This window comes from Protopterus annectens, chromosome 3.part0 (assembly GCF_019279795.1).
Source record: "Protopterus annectens isolate FY-2018-M chromosome 3.part0, PAN1.0, whole genome shotgun sequence".
Taxonomy (NCBI): domain Eukaryota; kingdom Metazoa; phylum Chordata; order Ceratodontiformes; family Protopteridae; genus Protopterus; species Protopterus annectens.
The window spans coordinates 553403307-553420999 of NC_056731.1; the positions used below are offsets into that span (position 1 = coordinate 553403307).

Below are 17693 nucleotides of genomic sequence, written 5' to 3' on the forward strand. Positions count from 1 at the left end.
TTCACTTCCACACTCTACCAAAAAAGAGAGGAATGCCAAACCTACCACCAAGCCAAAAAACAGGCGCTCTAAGACAAGTCAACAACTTACTAAGGATGAGAGCTATAGAAGAGGTACCACCTATGGAACAAGGCCAAGGATTTTACTCCAGGCTTTTCCTTGTACCAAGAAAAGAAAATCAATGGAGACCTATTCTAGACTTGTCCGCACTGAACACATACCTCATTGTTCCAAAATTCAAAATGCTGACCCTCCAGCAGCTTCTTCCCATGCTGGGCAAGGAGTCTTGGCTGGTGACTCTAGATCTCAAGGAGGCATACCTGCACATCCCTATGCGACCAGATTGCAGAAGACACCTCAGATTTCTTGCAGGATCAGAGCATTATCAATTCTCAGCATTGCCTTTTGGCTTATCTACTGCGCCCAGAGTATTCACGAAATGCCTGGCATCAGTAATTGCTCATTGCAGGCTACAGGGAATTCAAATTTACCCATACCTGGACGACTGCCTAATACAAGTGGACAACAAGGCAAAATTAACAAAAGATTTGGAAAATGTCATACAACTGTTGCAAGCCTTGGGATACACAGTCAACATGCAAAAGTCAAGACTAGTACCATCCCAAAGGATAACATTCTTGGGTGCAGAACTGGATACATCAACTCAGATGGCTTTTCTCACAGAAGAAAAACAAAAGCAACTACCAGCCTACTTCATGACATTAACAACACAAACTCGGCTTACTGCAAGGAAAGTACTGCAAGCCCTGGGCTACATGGCATCATGCATAATATTGGTTCCACATGCCAGGCTGCATATGAGAAAACTACAATGGTACCTAAGGAATGTATGGTCTCAACACAAGCACAGTCTAGAAGCCCAGATTCCAATAATTCCATGCCTGAAGCAAGAATTCCTGTGGTGGGCTCAGGCCTGTCAGTGGAACAGAGGCTTGCCTTTCCACAAACCTCATCCCAGCCAGACCATCACCACGGACGCCTCAGACCTAGGATGGGGGGCACACATGGTGGACAAGTGTATTCAAGGCCTATGGACCCAAGACCAGCTGAATCTACACATAAATCTAAAAGAGATGCTGGCAGTGAAACATGCGATCCAGGCATTCAGACCACTCCAACAGGGTCATCTGCTGATAAGGACCGACAATACCACAGTCATGTGGTACATCAACAAACAAGGAGGTACACATTCATATCCTCTATGCCGGATGGCAATGGACCTGTGGAATGTGGCCCTGAATCTCAACATTCAACTTCAAGCCAGATTTGTACCAGGAAAAGAAAGTTTTCTAGCAGACACCTTAAGCAGAACTACCACAGATGCTCACGAATGGATGCTGCATCCAGATATCTTCAAAACCATAACAAAAAAATGGGGACTACCAGAGATAGACCTGTTCGCCTCCCCACACAATCACCAATTGAAGAAATTCTGCACAAGAGCATACCACCCACTTGCTTGGAGGGTGGACTCCCTTTCCTTCAGCTGGAAAAACCTGACAGCATATGCATTTCCACCTCTTCCTTTGATGTACAAAGTTCTACTGAAGATCAGAGAGGATCAGCCAAGGGTAATCCTGATAGCTCCAGACTGGCCGAGGCAACATTGGTACCCGCTACTGAGAAGCATGTCTCGGACACACGCATGGCCTCTACCTCTATGTCCCTTACTTCTAACACAGGACAACTACAAGATCCTACATCCAAACTTGAAAACACTGCAGCTAGCTGCTTGGAATATTGCATAAAACAAAATAACCCAGGGTTATCCCAGAGGGTTAAGGACATTATCCTGGAGGCACGCAGACCTTCCACAAGGAAGACTTATTCAGCCAAGTGGAAAAGATACCTCATTTGGAGTGCAGCAAAGGGAGAAAATGTCTCATTGGCAAACATGGCACACATCCTGGAATATTTAGCAGAACTGTTCCACAATGGCCTGTCTTTACTCCTCCATTAAGATTCATGCATCAGCAATTTCAGCAGAATACAACATGGATCCTCCTGTCTTCTCTCATCCTCTACTCGGACAGTTCTTGAGAGGAATCACAAATGTAAAACCTCCAAGGAAACCACCTTTACCCACATGGGATCTCAACTTTGTTCTAGAAAAGTTAACACTTCCTCCTTTTGAACCAGCAGCAACAGCAGAATTACAGTTCTTGTCTTGGAAAACTGCTTTCCTGCTAGCAATCACTTTAGCAAGAAGGGTATATGAGTTACAGGCATTAATGGCATTACAACCCTTCCTTATCTTCCATCAGGACAGAGTCTCTCTGAGAACTAACCCTACCTTTATGCCAAAAGTGGTCTCCAGAGTATCATTGAACCAAGCGATTCATTTACCTACATTCTTCCCCAACCCACAGAACAGGGGGGAAAGACTGCTACATACCTTGGATGTACACAGACAATTACGCTACTATCCGGACAGCACTAAGACCAGCAGAAAAACTGACCCGCTTCTGGTAGCATATGCAACAGGAATGCAAGGAAAAGCAATTTCAAAACAGACAATCTTAAAATGGATAGGAAATTGCATTCGATTTTGCTACTCTTTTCATGGAAAGACAACTCCTGAAAATATCAGACCTCACTCCACAAGAGCTACAGCCACCACTACAGCTTTCCTACGAGGAGTGGCTACCAAAGACATTTTAGAAGCTGCTACTTGGAGCTCCGTGCATACATTTGCCAAGCATTATAATCTTCCCTTATATTCTAGATCCCGAGCAGGTTTTGCAACTGCTGTTTTGCAAGGGATCTTAACTACACCATCTTTATCTTAGTGCCTCCTCCCCCAGTTTGGCTATGGTATTCTACCCATATGTTAGGACTGCAGATGCATCCTTGAAGGACATAGTACAGTTTTGTACCTACCATAAATGTAGATGTCCGATAGGTATGCATCTGCAGTCAGGATTACCCACCCTCCTTCCCTCTGTGGTATTCCTAGGGTATTTACCCTCTTTTAGCTAGCTGGGGGAACCTATTATGGTGTATTTGTTTGTATATATGTATATATATATATATATATATATATATATATATATATATTTATATTGTTTGCTCTCTACTGTTTGGAATTATTTGCATTTATCCAAATTTAGCCTTCCTAGAGGGCACCTGGCATCTGGGGCAAGAAACACTGAGGAAAATGGCATCGGCTGATGCCTTTATACCCAATAAACAGCAGCTATGACGTCGGGTGAAGTGCGACATCAGCTGAGGCCAGACCCAGACTTTGGAATCCGGCCGACCGAAGGGCTGCCTGAGGCAGGACAACCCATATGTTAGGACTGCAGATGCATACCTATCGGACATCTACATTTATGGTAGGTACAAAACTGTACTTTTTCGTGGCTGTATGCATCACGTTTATTTTCTAGAATAATCAAGAAGTCAGTTCTGTGGGTAATGCCTCTTTGAAAACCACCCCTTGGCACCTTCCTCCTCAGTTATTTTAGTAATTGTTAGGTTTTGCTTCTTAGAACTGTTCTGTAGATTGATTTCTCTACAGGCACATCAGTTCTATCATGTTCTCCATCTTTTACTGAATCCCCCCCTTGTACAGCATTATTGTTGTCTTTCTTTAAATGAAGATTATCCTTTAGTCTTTTTGCCAGTTTTCTTTGTAGTTGTAGTTCACACCTAAAAGTCTCATTATCCGTTACCATGCTAGCAAAAATGACCAGCCCTGGGTCTGTCTTCTTTCTGTTCAGTGGTGGCCATTTTGTTTTTCAACAAGCCTGGTAAATACTATTACTTTCCTTCTTTATAGTTTCTCACTTTCTTGTTGGATTAAGTACCTGTTTCCAGTAGATTTCCTTCACAGTGGGTGGGAGATACAGAATCCACTTTCTGCCATCTTGAACACGTTTATTCCCCCAACAGTTTGTTTATACTTTTAAGACGAACCACTATTACTGACCACCTAAGAGTGCTCTTTTCTTCTGACCTAACATCCTAATGTGAACTGTATTGTTGCATCCCCTATGTGAAGTTCACAAAAACCTTAGTCATTCTGTCCTTGTATATAGATTTTGCTTGTCTACTATATTCAACTTTTATACTCTCCATTACCTTTCCGGCATTTTCCATGTCCTCTGTTGCTTGGTGGATGATGGTTGGTAAAGAACAGAAATGAGACTGGTGAGTGAAGTGACTGGTTTCTTTCATATCTGCAGAATTTAAATGCATAGGATATGATAGTGGTCCTCACAGTCCAGGCCATTCTGTGGAGTGAAGTCTTAAGACTTGGCTTAAGATATTCTTAAGATTTAAGTTTACCAGAGCTGGATGGATCACTTGTAGCTAGTCTTGTAGACTAGATATCTATATGTATGTATGTATGTATGTATATATGTATATATATATATATATATATATATATATATATATAATTGCAATTTCAAACAATTTTTGATGTACATGCATTTTCATTGCATCTCTGTGTTTCTGTTGTGTATAAAATTTGAGTTTATAAACACTTCTTGTATGTGCAGTGAAACTGAGAGAGCTGAATAGCAAATGTGCTGCCACACAGGAATGCATTCCTAAGGAGAATCTGTACTAGTGGCTTGGGAAACATCAAGTTAAAAGTGGTGTTCTAATTAGTTCCAATCTGAAGTGGTTCTATAGCGGTTTTGCAGACATTGAGAACTAATTTTAATTATTTTTTTAATGAGGAAGAGCAGTAAATGTCAGTAACTGATTTCTATAATTTGCCTGCTGATGGCAGGGTATTTACCTACTGTACAAGAAACCTATGTCCAGCAAGTAGTATGGGTGTTAGAGAGGCAACCATGATAGGAGGAAGGAATGTTCAGTGACTGCTTGTCTTTTGCAGATAAGGGAATAGAACATCAAACTGCTGTAGTAATCTTTAGGTGGTCTCGGTGGCAACAGTGTACGGTGGCATGTACTCCTTGATCAGATATGAAATGTATTTGGGAACATTCACCCATAGCTAACCAGTGACATTTAGGTCACTGCATGCCAATGGAGGAAGTGAAATGATTGTGACCAAGAGAAAAATTGTCCAGTAGTCTAGCATTTCTGAAACTTTACTGCACAACCCTTACCCGTGCATAGAAATATGAATGGACATATCAGAGGTTTTTGGAGATCCCTGAAGCGTGAAGCCTTCAGGAGAAACATTTGAAAATTAATTGTATAAAATCTGTCAGCATGAAATTAACTTCCAAATTATTCAGCACTATTACCTGCCTCTTTTGTCTCATTAGAACAGATATTTCAGACCTCAGAATGCCACGTGCCCTACCAACTGCCAATCTTTTCCTTTGTATTTTATAAAATGATGCCATGTAAGAATATTCCCAATGAGCTCACACAGCTCGTAATCCCAGGAAGTGGGAAAAATGCTTTAGTCCTTCCTCATTATTTTATACTCTTGGTTTTTATATACTCTTGGTTTTTAAGTTTGCTGTATTTTTTATAACCATCTCTGCTATGAAAGCTGTATGTACTTTTGAACAACCACTTAGGAATGCTTCTGAATAAAACTGTGTTAAAACCTGAAGCAATTTCTAGTGCAGATTATTTTTCAGAAGTTTGAATTCTAGATAATTCCTTTCAGTAAGTTGCCACTCTTTTTATATAGCTAGATGCCTGTCTCCCTATCTTGGTAAGACTGCAGCTCACATTGTTATTTTTCCCTCTTTTTGTTTGCTGCTCATCTGGGACATTAATTTGGGAGGTGGATGTTCTGTAAGAATTATTTATTTAATTAATTAATCAATTAATTAATTATTTAACATTTGTTTACCAGGACGGTCTGGCTGGACAGCCAGTGTCCATTTTCAGCAGAGTCCTGGGGAAAAAAGCTCCAGAAAAAGTTATAGTATGAACAGTATACATAACAATTAAGGTACTAATGTAGAAGGGTTAACAAGGTAACATTACAGAGATAAGTACAGTCATGTATTCTCACACTTTATAGACATGCAAAGTTTTAGTATTGAATAGGCATACAAACAATATTTACAGTATGTACAAAGAGAGAGGGTGTAATACAGTATTTTGTGTTTGACTAAAGCACTGTAGATGACATTCATTTTCTGTTAATTTGGCTTGAAGTATTGTTTATATAATTAGAAAAGACCTCAGTAAAATCTAGTGTTATTGCCTCAAAACCATCCAGTTAGGATGCTGTATGAAACAAAAAGATTTCATCTGATGTTGTAAATCTTTGTTCTTTCATTACAGTTAGGACCTCTGTTCCGTCCTCTGAACTGATACAGCCGTTTCCCAGCTTGCACAAGCCAAAAACTCTCAGCTAAGACCTACCCATAATGCCCCTCTCCTAGTTGCTCCAGATCTCGTTTGCCGTGTTCCTAGTCAGACGTGCTATCCATCTCTCTCAAAGCTAAGTAGAAAATTGTTAATTTTAAGACAGTTTCTCTTCAAAATTATTTAATTTTTAGTCAAGTTAACCTTTTCTTACTGTTGCCTATAACCTAAGCCAATTTCCTACCCTTTTCCTTGGTAATTTAATTTTTTACCTTTATTGGTACTGTCTCTCTCTCCTGTCTTTGACAGGCCTTTCCTTTCTACTAGTGGTATTTTTTAAAATAACATCACTGGTGTTTTTTCTCCCTTATTTTTTCTATAGGATAGCCTTGTTGCGTTACTATGTCAGACAAAGCTTAGTTGGGATTTAATCAGTGTGACGTGTGAACGTAAGATGCCTAACTCAGATACACATGTTTGTTGTGTCTACTGTTTGGGCGTGGATCATATTAGAGCTGACTGTGACTTTTGTGCTAGTTTTAGTAATTGTACACTAGCAGAATGTAATAATAAACTTATCTTAAAAGGTTTACTCTAGACACCTTTTTCGGAGGCTCTATCTGGGTCGGAGGTCTCCCCCCTCCAAAGACCAAAAAAACATAAGGACAAACAGAGTCACTCGGTAATTGCATCTCAGTCTGTTACGGAACCAAGTCAGCTCCGTGCTTCCTCAGTGCAGACCTCTTCAGCACCAGGCTTTGTGTCTTCTCCCTTGGTGCAGTCCATGATATTCACCCCTATTTCAGCTCCGACCTCGGCACCACTGACTTCGGTGCCGTCCTTGGATCCGACATTGGCTCTGATGACTACCTGTTTCAGCACCATCCCCAGCCACAGTGCCGACAGTTACTTCAGCTCCATCGGCACCAAAACTCGAATACCTACCAAGGACAAGATACGTCCGGTGCATACTGTCTCGGTTCTGACAGCAATGTTTTCCCTGTCGTCACCTTCCACCCTTGCTGCGTCAGCTCCAGTAGAACAGATGCTCTCCTGAAGCAGTGGTTGGACCGTCCGTACCTTGGTATCTAGCCCGGCACCTATTTTCTTGCTGGCGCTGTTGTCCACGGCTCCAATGGCTTCCAGTTCTCTTGCTCCTCTCCCAACCCTCTATTTTGGGACTCTGGGCATTGGAGTCGCAAGAACCCTGTTTGAAGGAAACCCCTTCTCTGGAGTCCTCCTCAGAAGATCCCACTGGGGAGCCACCCCAGAAGAAATGGTGCAAGAGGAAGCACCTTGATTCACTGGAGGAATCTATCACCGAAGACACTGTAAGTCTGGAAGTCCTATAACCCTTCTTCAAAGGAATCGGTGTTCCTACAGGCCTTCCGTGCCCGGCCATCTACTTCCTGGGTGACCCCATTGGCAGATGATCTTGTTAAACTCATTGTGCATGTCTGGAAGGCCCCGGACAATGTCGAACTTGTCCCTCGGAGGCCAGACAAAAACTATATCTGCACCTGAAGACCAGCCCCACTGGTGCTAGCAGTTGACAGTTGATTCTATGGTCGTGGCGGCGGCCACTAAGAGGGAACTGGCAGAAGATAGTTTCACCGTCCATCCTCCAAACAGAGAGTCCCATACCATGGACAGACTAGAGAAATGGACCGATGCTTCAGTGCTATTCGCCATTCGGTCGCTGAACTATCTGGCACACTTTACTCGTCTCCAAAAAGACCTAATTTCCAAAATGTCTTCCTTTTTGCCTGGGGTACTGTCTGATGAGGTGTGTGATACTGTCACCTTCCAGCTAGCTACCCTTGAATCCATCTCGAACCCCTCGATGCGTTTGATATCTCACTTCACCAAGGGGACAGCTCGAGCTGCCGCATCAGGCGTTGTCATGAGACGTAATGCTTGGATGCGGTTGTGTGACTTCGCAGACCCCTTTAAAGCTTTCTTTGTCAATGCACCTGTCATCGAATATGCACTTTTTGGATCCAAAGTGCGAGATACACTTACACATAGTGAGAAAGATGGAAAGACCTTGTCTGCTGTGGGCATACGCCTTTCCAACCCCCAGAGGTGCTATTCTAGGAACCTGAAGGGAGGAATAATGTGGTTCAAGAAATCCCAAGGACCTTTTCGTGACACTCGTAGTGAACAATCCCCCCGGGGTAGAGGGGGCAACTCATATGGAAGACGTCCCTTTTGGTGTAGAGGGGGTCAGCGTAACCAGGGTGCTAGAGATTTTCTCTGGCAGAAGACCCTACCAGCGCTTTTGAGCAGCAGCCCGATTGCTTCCCTCTGGAAGCTATCGGGTGTCGTTTTTCTCTGCATCTACCAGCCTGACATTTTATTACTACCGATGTTTTTGTGCAGAGAATAATATCCAGAGGCTACCAAATACCTTTCGACTTAACTCCCAGACCTGTCAAACGAATCCCCGATGTACCACCCAATCAGCGGGAATTAGCAGCCTTAGAGATAGAAAAGCTGCTAAGGAAAAGAGTCATCCAACCAGTCCCACTAGATTAGACAGGATCCGGGTTTTACTCTAGGTCCTTTTTTAGTGCCAAAAATTACAGGGCACTGGAGACCAATCCTGGATCTCAGCCTATTGAACAAGTTTACCAAACCTCAAAAATTCCAGATGGTCACAATACAGTCCATTCTTCCCTTCCTAGGGAGGGATAACTGGATGTGCTCTATAGACCTCCAGGACGCGTACTACCACATAGATGGATCACTGCTCCCGGGGGGTTCTCTGCCTCTGGCTGGGAGCCAGTCATTACCAGTTCAGAGCACTGCCATTCAGTCTCTCTACAGCCCCCCAAGTGTTCAGGTGCAGGGTTTGATTCTCACATAGGGTAATTGGCTAGGCTTAAAATGGCCCACAAGGACAGTTAGTCTAGTACTAACCTATGAAGTTGTGGTAGATCATCTTTGACTACAAGGATTCCAGGTGTTTCCCTATCTAGACGATTGGCTCCTTTCCGCTCCGACCTGGAATCTTCTAGTCCGCTGCCTCTCTTACACTCAAGCTCTCGCTCTCCACTTGGGGATTACAATTTACAAAGACAAATCTGAAATGTCCCCAACGAAGACACTGGAATTTATTAAAGCAGCCTCACAGGCTTTTGAAAATAAGACACCAAATCCAAGACCTTTTCCCCTATGACCTATGTACCAGCAGCGCCTTGTACTGCCTTGAAGGGCATGGCAGGCAGCTAGCATTACAGTACCACTTGACCATGGAAGCTTCACTGTTAGGGTGTACGGGGGGGGGGGGGTGCATTTCCAGGGAAAGACTGTCCCAAGTCACCTGGTCCCCCCCATGGAGGCCAACTTGCACATAAATGTCCTGGAACTGAGGGCAGTTCTCTTAGCGTTGCAAGCGTTCCATGCATCCCTTCCCTCGGGGACCATTGCATTTCAGTCGGACAACAGGTCAGTCATCTGGTATATCAAAAAGCAAGGTGGAACCTGGTCTTACCCCTGTGTCAGGAATACATGAGAATTTGGCACTGGGCGATAGTTTCCAACCATGTGGACAATCTGTGCAGAAATATCCTGATGCCTCACGAGTGGTCCCTCAACCCTGTAACAGCTGATCGGATCTTCCAGTGCTGGGACCAAGCCTTGCTGTGACCTGTTTGCTTCCCCTCTAAACTACAAATGTAGAAGCTGTTTTGCCCTGATTCCCCCCTCAGGGGGAACCACCGAGGGATGCTCTAACGCATGATTGGCCCCTGGGTCTTCTGTATGCCTCTCCATTTCCCCTCATCCCAAAATTTCTCCAGAAAGCTCAGAGGGTGAGAAGCAAAGTGATCCTCATTGCCCCCTACTGGCCACATCAAATCTGGTTCCCATTTCTATGGCCTCATCTGATTCACAGCCTCTGGATTCTGGATCATTCCCAGGACCTGTTATGTCATCCTCTGGGACTTATTCATCCAAACCTGCACAGTCTCAAGCTCATAGCTTGGTTCCTCCACTTCCAATGATTGCCAGGCTGCCTGACATCCCATCTCCTGTTTGTGAAATTCTTCTGGCCTCACACAAACCTTCCACTAGAAAAAGTTTAATGTGAGAGTGTTCGATCTCGCCGTTTGTTCTTACACCTGGGTTCGGAGCCGATCCTCGGCTCCATGTCGGCCGCTTGCAAGCTCTGCATCGAGAAGAAGCTCGAGCCCAACCTAATTCCCACAATCCCCCTCTGCCTTTACCTCAGATCTAGTTTGCCGCTGCAGCGTTCGCATCAGTTTGATGAGCTCGAGCAACCTTAAGCTAAGATTTATATATTTTTTCTTGTATTTCTTGAGAATTTCTTTTTCTAAATAGTTATCTAAGTGACTGTGTGTGTGTGTTACAGTGTTCGAGGAATCCTCGGTTCCATATAAAGTTATTTAAACTTTATTAGAGTTTTCCCTCGGGGCCTAACCCCACCCTTTACTGGATTGACTACCGGATTGACCTTTTTACTGGACTTGACTATTTTACCGGATTAGACATACCTACTAGATTTGACTTTTACTAACTTTATCTTTGTTAGCTTTATCTAAGATGTCTGAGAAAGCTAAGTCTGGATTTAAACGGTGCCAATGTGGGCAAAAGATGTCAGTGACTGATAACCATAGTTCCTGCGTCTACTGTCTTGGCCCTCTCCATCTGCAAGAAGACTGTTCAATTTGTCATTCTTTCAGTGGAAGGGTCATGACAGATAGGCGCAGGAAACTCATGGATAGGGGTCTTTTAAAATCAGTAGACACAATCGGGAGGCAGCGAAACACAGCAGGAGCTATAATGCTCTGTATATATATAATCCACGTTTGTAATCCAATAGCTAGCAAAAAACAAGCCACATTCCTCTGCAGTAGCTGGTAAAAAGATTTATTTCATATTGAGTAAGCGCTTTCACCTAGATGGCTTCTTCAGACTCATACAAAATACAACTTTATTAAATCATTTAAATAGCATTCTAGGCGGGAAATTAATCAATTAAAACAACTAATTGTCACTAGAAGCACTTACTAAATAGTAAAATTTTTAAAACCTACCTTTCAAGAGGCTCTGGATGCTTCAGACCAGGCATCCAAATCCTCGAAGGAATCGAAGACGTCGGAGCCCAGGTCATCGGCTCCGAGCTCTTCAGTTAAAGTTCGATCACCGGTCCCACAGACTTCAGGGCCGAGTGTTCAACTGTTGTCAGTTTCCGAGCCTCGAGTCTTGGAACCGGTGACGGAGCTCCCTCCCCCGACACTGTTGAGGTCGGCTCCGTCTTCGATTCCTTCGACGCGCTCTTCCAGACCACTCTCCGACACCGATGTAGACCGCGTGGTGCAGAAGTTAATGGAGAATACGGCCTTATCCAAACTCATCTCGGTCTCCTCTCAATTGGTGTCGAGACTCGAAGGCCTTCCCTTATCTCCATCTGTTCCTCCTCCGAGACCTGTCCAGTCTTCGGAGCCGGAAGAGGCTGATCTGCTGATTGTGGAGCCCTCGGTGCCAGAACCGTCCTTTTCTCGGTCTGCTCCATTCACCTCGACTCCGTCGGATCCTGTACCGGAGTCTCGGAGCCGAAGATCCATCCTTGGTTCCGGGACCGAGAGTCGGACCGATGTTTCGGTTCCGACGCTCCCTCTCGGGGCCTCGGCTCGAATCGACTCGGCTCCGTCCTCGGGGTCGATGCCTTCGGTGCCTGTCTCGGGGATTCTTCCCATTTCTTCGGAACCGGGAGATACCTCGACTCGGGACCCAGGGGCCTTCGACCTCATGAGGAAGGTGTTGTCTACCCAGACAACCACATCAGCAGAAACAGCTTCTCCTCCCCATAAAGGACCATTATCCTCCTCTGCACCCACGGCTACATCTAAGCGTCGAGCACCTGTGTCTCAGCCACCCCAGGAGGGTGCCCCCTCTTCCTTGAAGGCTTCTTCGGATGCTCCCCCCGAAGAAGTCCCTAGGAAAAGACTGTGTAAGAGGAGACACTTAGATTCTCCACAAGAATCATTGATATCGGACACTGACTTGGATGAGTCAGAAGGGTCCCCAAAGTCACCCTCAGAGGATGTCTCCTTTTCTGACATCCTGGAGATCCTAAAGCAGAGAGGTGATTGGCAATCCCTTCCCCCTTCTGAGGATGAGTCAGTCTTGCTGAAGGCATTCGGTGCTCGCCCTTCCTCCTCCTGGGTCACTCCGCCCTTCGATGAATTAATGGAGCTGATTGCTCGAAGGGCGTGGGAGTCGCCTGACACGGTGGAGCCAGTCCCTAGAAAGCCTAACAAGTATATTACTGCCCCTCAGGATAAGGCTTATCTAACTAAGGGAGTGCCAGTGGACACTATGGTGGTGGCAGCGGCCACGAAAAAGGAGATGTCGGAATCTTCCTCATCTGTCCATCCGCCTAACAGAGATTCTAGGACTATGGACAGGTATGGGAAGCGCATTTTTAGTTCAGCGGCTTTTTCTATGCGATCCCTGAACTATTTGACCCACTTCACATGGCTACAGAGGGATCTAATCAAAGAGTTGGGCGATACCCTCCAGGGTACTACAGATGCTGCTGTTTCAGAAAAAGTTACAGCACATCTCAATACCCTTACATCCATTGTAAACTCGTCCATGAGGCTGATCTCATACGCAGCCGAAGGATTGAGTAGGGCAGCAGCTTCAGCGATTGCTCTTCGTAGACAATCCTAGATGCGCTTATGTTCATTTGCGGAAGCCTTCAAGTCTTCCTTTACTAACGCCCCATTTGATGGTGCCACTCTCTTTGGCCCCAAAGTAAAGGAGACCCTTACCCGGTGTGAGCAGGAGGGAAAGACTCTGTCTGCTGTCGGAGTCCGTTTTTCCACCCCATCCAGACCGTACCCCAAAGGGCAACGTGGTGGAAAAATGTGGTTTAGAAAACCCCAAGGATCTTTCCCAGGCACACAGGGTGATGCCCCCTCTAGAGGCAGAGGAGGGGGCAGAGGTGGAAGACGCCGCCCTGGCGGCAGAGGGGGTCCACAAAACCAAGGTGACAGGGATACCCCCCCCCTGGAAAACCTTTCCAGCACTCCTGAGAGGAGGCCCGACTGTCCTGCTCTGGAGGCAGTCGGGGGTCGCTTAGCTTTATACCCTCAGGCCTGGCAAAATCTTACATCAGACAACTGGGTAAAAAGCGTTGTTACCAGAGGATACAGAATACCCTTCCTATTGCCCCCCATTCCGAAGAGAAGACTCCCAGATGTGCCGCCCCATCTGCGAGATCCAGCAGCTATAGAAATTTCAAAGCTGCTAGAAAAAAAGAGTCATCCAACCAGTCCCAGCGGACCAAAGAAGATTCGGAACTTACTCAAGGTTCTTTTTAGTTCCAAAGAAGACAGGGGACTGGAGGCCGATTCTGGACCAAAGCAACCTCAATACCTTCGTCAAGAAAGAAAAGTTCCGAATGGTCACGCTTCAATCGATCCTTCCATTTTTACAGAAGGACGACTGGATGTGCTCAATAGATCTGAAGGACGCATACTACCACATCAAAATGGCCAGGGCGTCCAGGGATCATTTGCGCTTCCGGCTGGGAGCCAGCCACTTTCAGTTTCGAGCCCTGCCCTTTGGTCTGACCTCAGCCCCCAGGGTTTTCACCAAATGCATGGCAGTGGTGGCGTCTCACCTGAGACGCCTGGGATTCCAGGTGTTTCCGTATCTGGATGACTAGCTCCTTTCTGCCACCACCCAGCGTCAACTGATTCAGGCCAGGGATTACACACTACAGCTTTGTGTTCACCTCGAAATTTCCGTAAATTTCGAAAAATCTTCACTACAGCCATCACAGCATATCTCATTCATAGGAGCAGAATTGGATACGCATCATTTAATTATAAGACTTCCTCCAGAAAGGATAGCCTCGCTACAAAGCCACATATCTCTTCTTCTGTCATCCAGGAAATCCCCAGCAAAACTGGTTCTGAAGGTTTTGGGTCTCATGGCAGCTTCTCTCATTGCGATACCATTGGGAAGACTGCACATGAGAGTTGTGCAATGGCTACTGTTTGCACAATGGTCGTTCCAACAGCTACCTCTGACACACGAAATCCTGATCACAAACACATGCAAATCACACCTAGCCTGGTGGCTTCAGACTTGCAACCTTTCCAGCGGAAGACCATTTGTGCTACCCACGCCGACAGCTACGGTGACCACGGACGCTTCCCTGATAGGGTGGGGGGGCATCTTTCAGGGACAGACAGTCCAAGGTGAATGGACCAATTTAGAGTACAATCTGCACATCAATGTTCTAGAGTTGAGGGCAGTGTTTCTAGCGTTGCAACACTTTGCTCCCCTTCTTCCTCTAGGGACTATTGCAGTTCAGACAGACAACATGTCCGTAGTCTGGTACATAAACAAACAAGGGGGAACCAAGTCTTATCAGCTATGCAGAGAGGCCATGAGAATCTGGCAGTGGGCGGAGTCCACGGGTCGCTTTCTGATCGCAACGCATATCCCGGGGTCATCCAACGTCATAGCCGACAGGCTGAGCAGAGCAATCCTGTTGCCTCACGAGTGGTCCCTCAAGCAGTCAGTTGCGAAGCAGATTTTTCGCAAGTGGGGCCAGCCTTCCTGCGATCTCTTTGCGTCTCCAATGAACGCCAAATGCAGGAGCTACTTTGCCCTATTACCCCCTCCAGGGGAAGTCCCCAGGGACGCGCTGGTTCACGATTGGCCCCCGGGTCTCCTGTACGCCTTTCCTCCCTTTCCCCCTGATTGCTAAGTTTCTACAGAAAGCCAACAACCTGCAAAGGACGATTATCCTCATTGCCCCATTCTGGCCTCGTCAAATTTGGTTTCCCTTTCTTCTGGCACACCGCATTCGGGGACCCTGGACCCGGAGCCAGATCTACTGACCCACTCGTCAGGGGCTCCCCACCCCTCGCTCTTGTCTCTCCATCTAGCAGCTTGGCTGCTCCACTTCCCTACTTAGCCAGGTCTGATCTTCTTTCACCTGCAGTTCAGAATATACTAGTGGCTTCTCATAAAGCTTCCACTACAAAGACCTACACTAGTAAATGGAAGCGTTTTGTGTTCTGGGCAAATACACAGCATTTGGACCCTGTTATAGCTCCTTTAAACAAGATCTTGGAGTTTTTAACAGAATTGTTCCACCAAGGAGCTTCTCCTGCCACTTTAGAGTGCAATTGGCTGCCATTTCCAACTTTCATGTGGAAGAATGTGGGGCACCTATTATGGCTCACAGACTTTGTAAGGCCTTTTTAAAAGGATCTTTCCATATTAGACCACCAGTTAGAACTCCTACATCTCCTTGGAATCTAAACCTTTTATTGTCTAAATTGATGTTACCTCCGTTTGAGCCAGCCTCCTCTTGTCCATTGAAGTATTTGTCGTGGAAGACCCTCTTTTTGGTAGCCATTACATCCGCTAGGCGAGTGTCTGAGCTTCAGGCTCTTTCCATTAAACACCCTTATCTGATCTTTCATTCTGACAGAGTATCTCTTCGCACTAATCCATCCTTTCTCCCCAAAGTTTGCTCTATTAATAACATTAATCAATCCATTGAGCTGCCTACCTTTTTCAAAAATCACTCCAATAAGTTGGAGTATATGTTACACAAGTTGGATGTTCATAGACAACTTAGATTTTACTTGGATAGAACAAAGGATCACAGGAAATCTGATCAACTTTTTGTAGCTTTTGCTGACAGCAGGAAAGGTGTAGCAGTTACTAAACGAACTCTTTCCAAATGGCTAACTGATTGCATTATATTTGTTTATGATTCTTCAGAACAAACTCTACCTGTCAAACCCAAGGGGCACTCTACAAGATCAGTTTCTACATCCCTGGCTCATGCAGCTCGCTTACCGTTAGACACTATTTGTGCAGCTGCCACTTGGTCTAAACCACATACATTCATTTCTCATTACAAGGTAGACAGGATTTCTAGGGACAGGGCAACCTTTGGTTCCACTGCTCAAGAACGTTCTCCCGTGAGTTCCTCAGGAACATGGAGCTAGGGACGCTACCCAGGTGTAAGAACAAACGGCGAGATCGAACACTCTCACATTTAGAAGTTATGTCCTTACCATAACGTTCCATGTGGAGTGTTCATCTCGCCTTTGTTCTTACATTCCCACCCTCCCACCCTCAGGAAGAACGTGTAGTTTGGTGCCTGGTCTGGTTTATTTGGCTTCTGCATTTGCAGTGGTTGTGTATATATGTATATCTTGTATATATATATATATATATATATGGATAAGTGTTCTTACAGTTATGTTGTTTTTGCATGAATGCTCTCTCTCTGACTTCTGGTTTGCTTGCAAACTAGATCTGAGGTAAAGGCAGAGGGGGATTGTGGGAATTAGGTTGGGCTCGAGCTTCTTCTCGATGCAGAGCTTGCAAGCGGCTGACACGGAGCCGAGGATCGGCTCCGAACCCAGGTGTAAGAACAAAGGCGAGATGAACACTCCACATGGAACGTTATGGTAAGGACATAACTTATAATTCTAGTAAATGGGACTATGTTCTCTATTTGGGCCAAAGACCAGAACTTAGACCCTTTCTCTATGCCTATTCAACAGATCCTACAATACCTGACTACTCTTTTACATGCAGGAGCCTCAGCCTCAGCGATCACTGTACATTTAGCAGCTATCGTCAGTTTTCATAATAGTCGTGGTAATTCTTCAATTATGTCACACCACCTATGCAAGACCTATTTGAAAGGAGTATTACATGTTAAACCTCCGGTCAAGCCTCCCTTAGAACCCTGGGACTTGACTCTGGTGCTTCAGTCTCTCACAGTTTTCCCTTCGAACCCTTTGATTCATGTGATTTGAAATTTTTGTCATGGAAAACCATACTTATAGTAGCACTTACCTCAGCAAGAAGAGTATCTGAGCTGCAGGCCTCAAGTGTCAAGTGTCCTTACTTGGTCTTCCACATGGATAGGGTGCCCCTTTGTACTGACTCTTATTTCTTGCCCAAGGTCATTTCTGGCTTTTCCATAAACCAGTCTATTGACCTGCCGGTTTTCTTCCCTCGGCATCCTAATAGAGGGGAGTACCTTTTGCACACCCATGATGTGCATCGGCAGCTTCATTGTTATTTGGACAGGACTAAATCTTTCAGGAAAACAGATCACTTGTTTGTGGCCTTGCACGACCCAGGTTGGGTAAACCTGTTTCCAAAGTGACTTTATCCTCTTGGCTTAGAAACGTCATTACCTTTATCTACCAACAGAATAAGCTATCCTTACCTTCCAGAATAAAGGCTCATTCTACTAGATCTATGGCTACTTCTGTAGCTTTTCATTACAGAGCCTTTATGGATGATATATGCGCAGCAGCCACTTGGAAAAGACCTCATATCTTTAGATCTCCTTACAAATTGTATTTGACCTCCAGGTGACGAGCATCTTTTGG

At 45.2% G+C, this 17693-nt stretch overlaps 1 protein-coding gene across 5 annotated transcripts in view; it reads left to right on the forward strand.

Moving 5' to 3' along the window:
- LOC122796474 (tRNA selenocysteine 1-associated protein 1-like) overlaps positions 1-17693 on the forward strand; it is a 632772-nt gene that overhangs the window by 119166 nt on the left and 495913 nt on the right. The window lies entirely within an intron of this gene.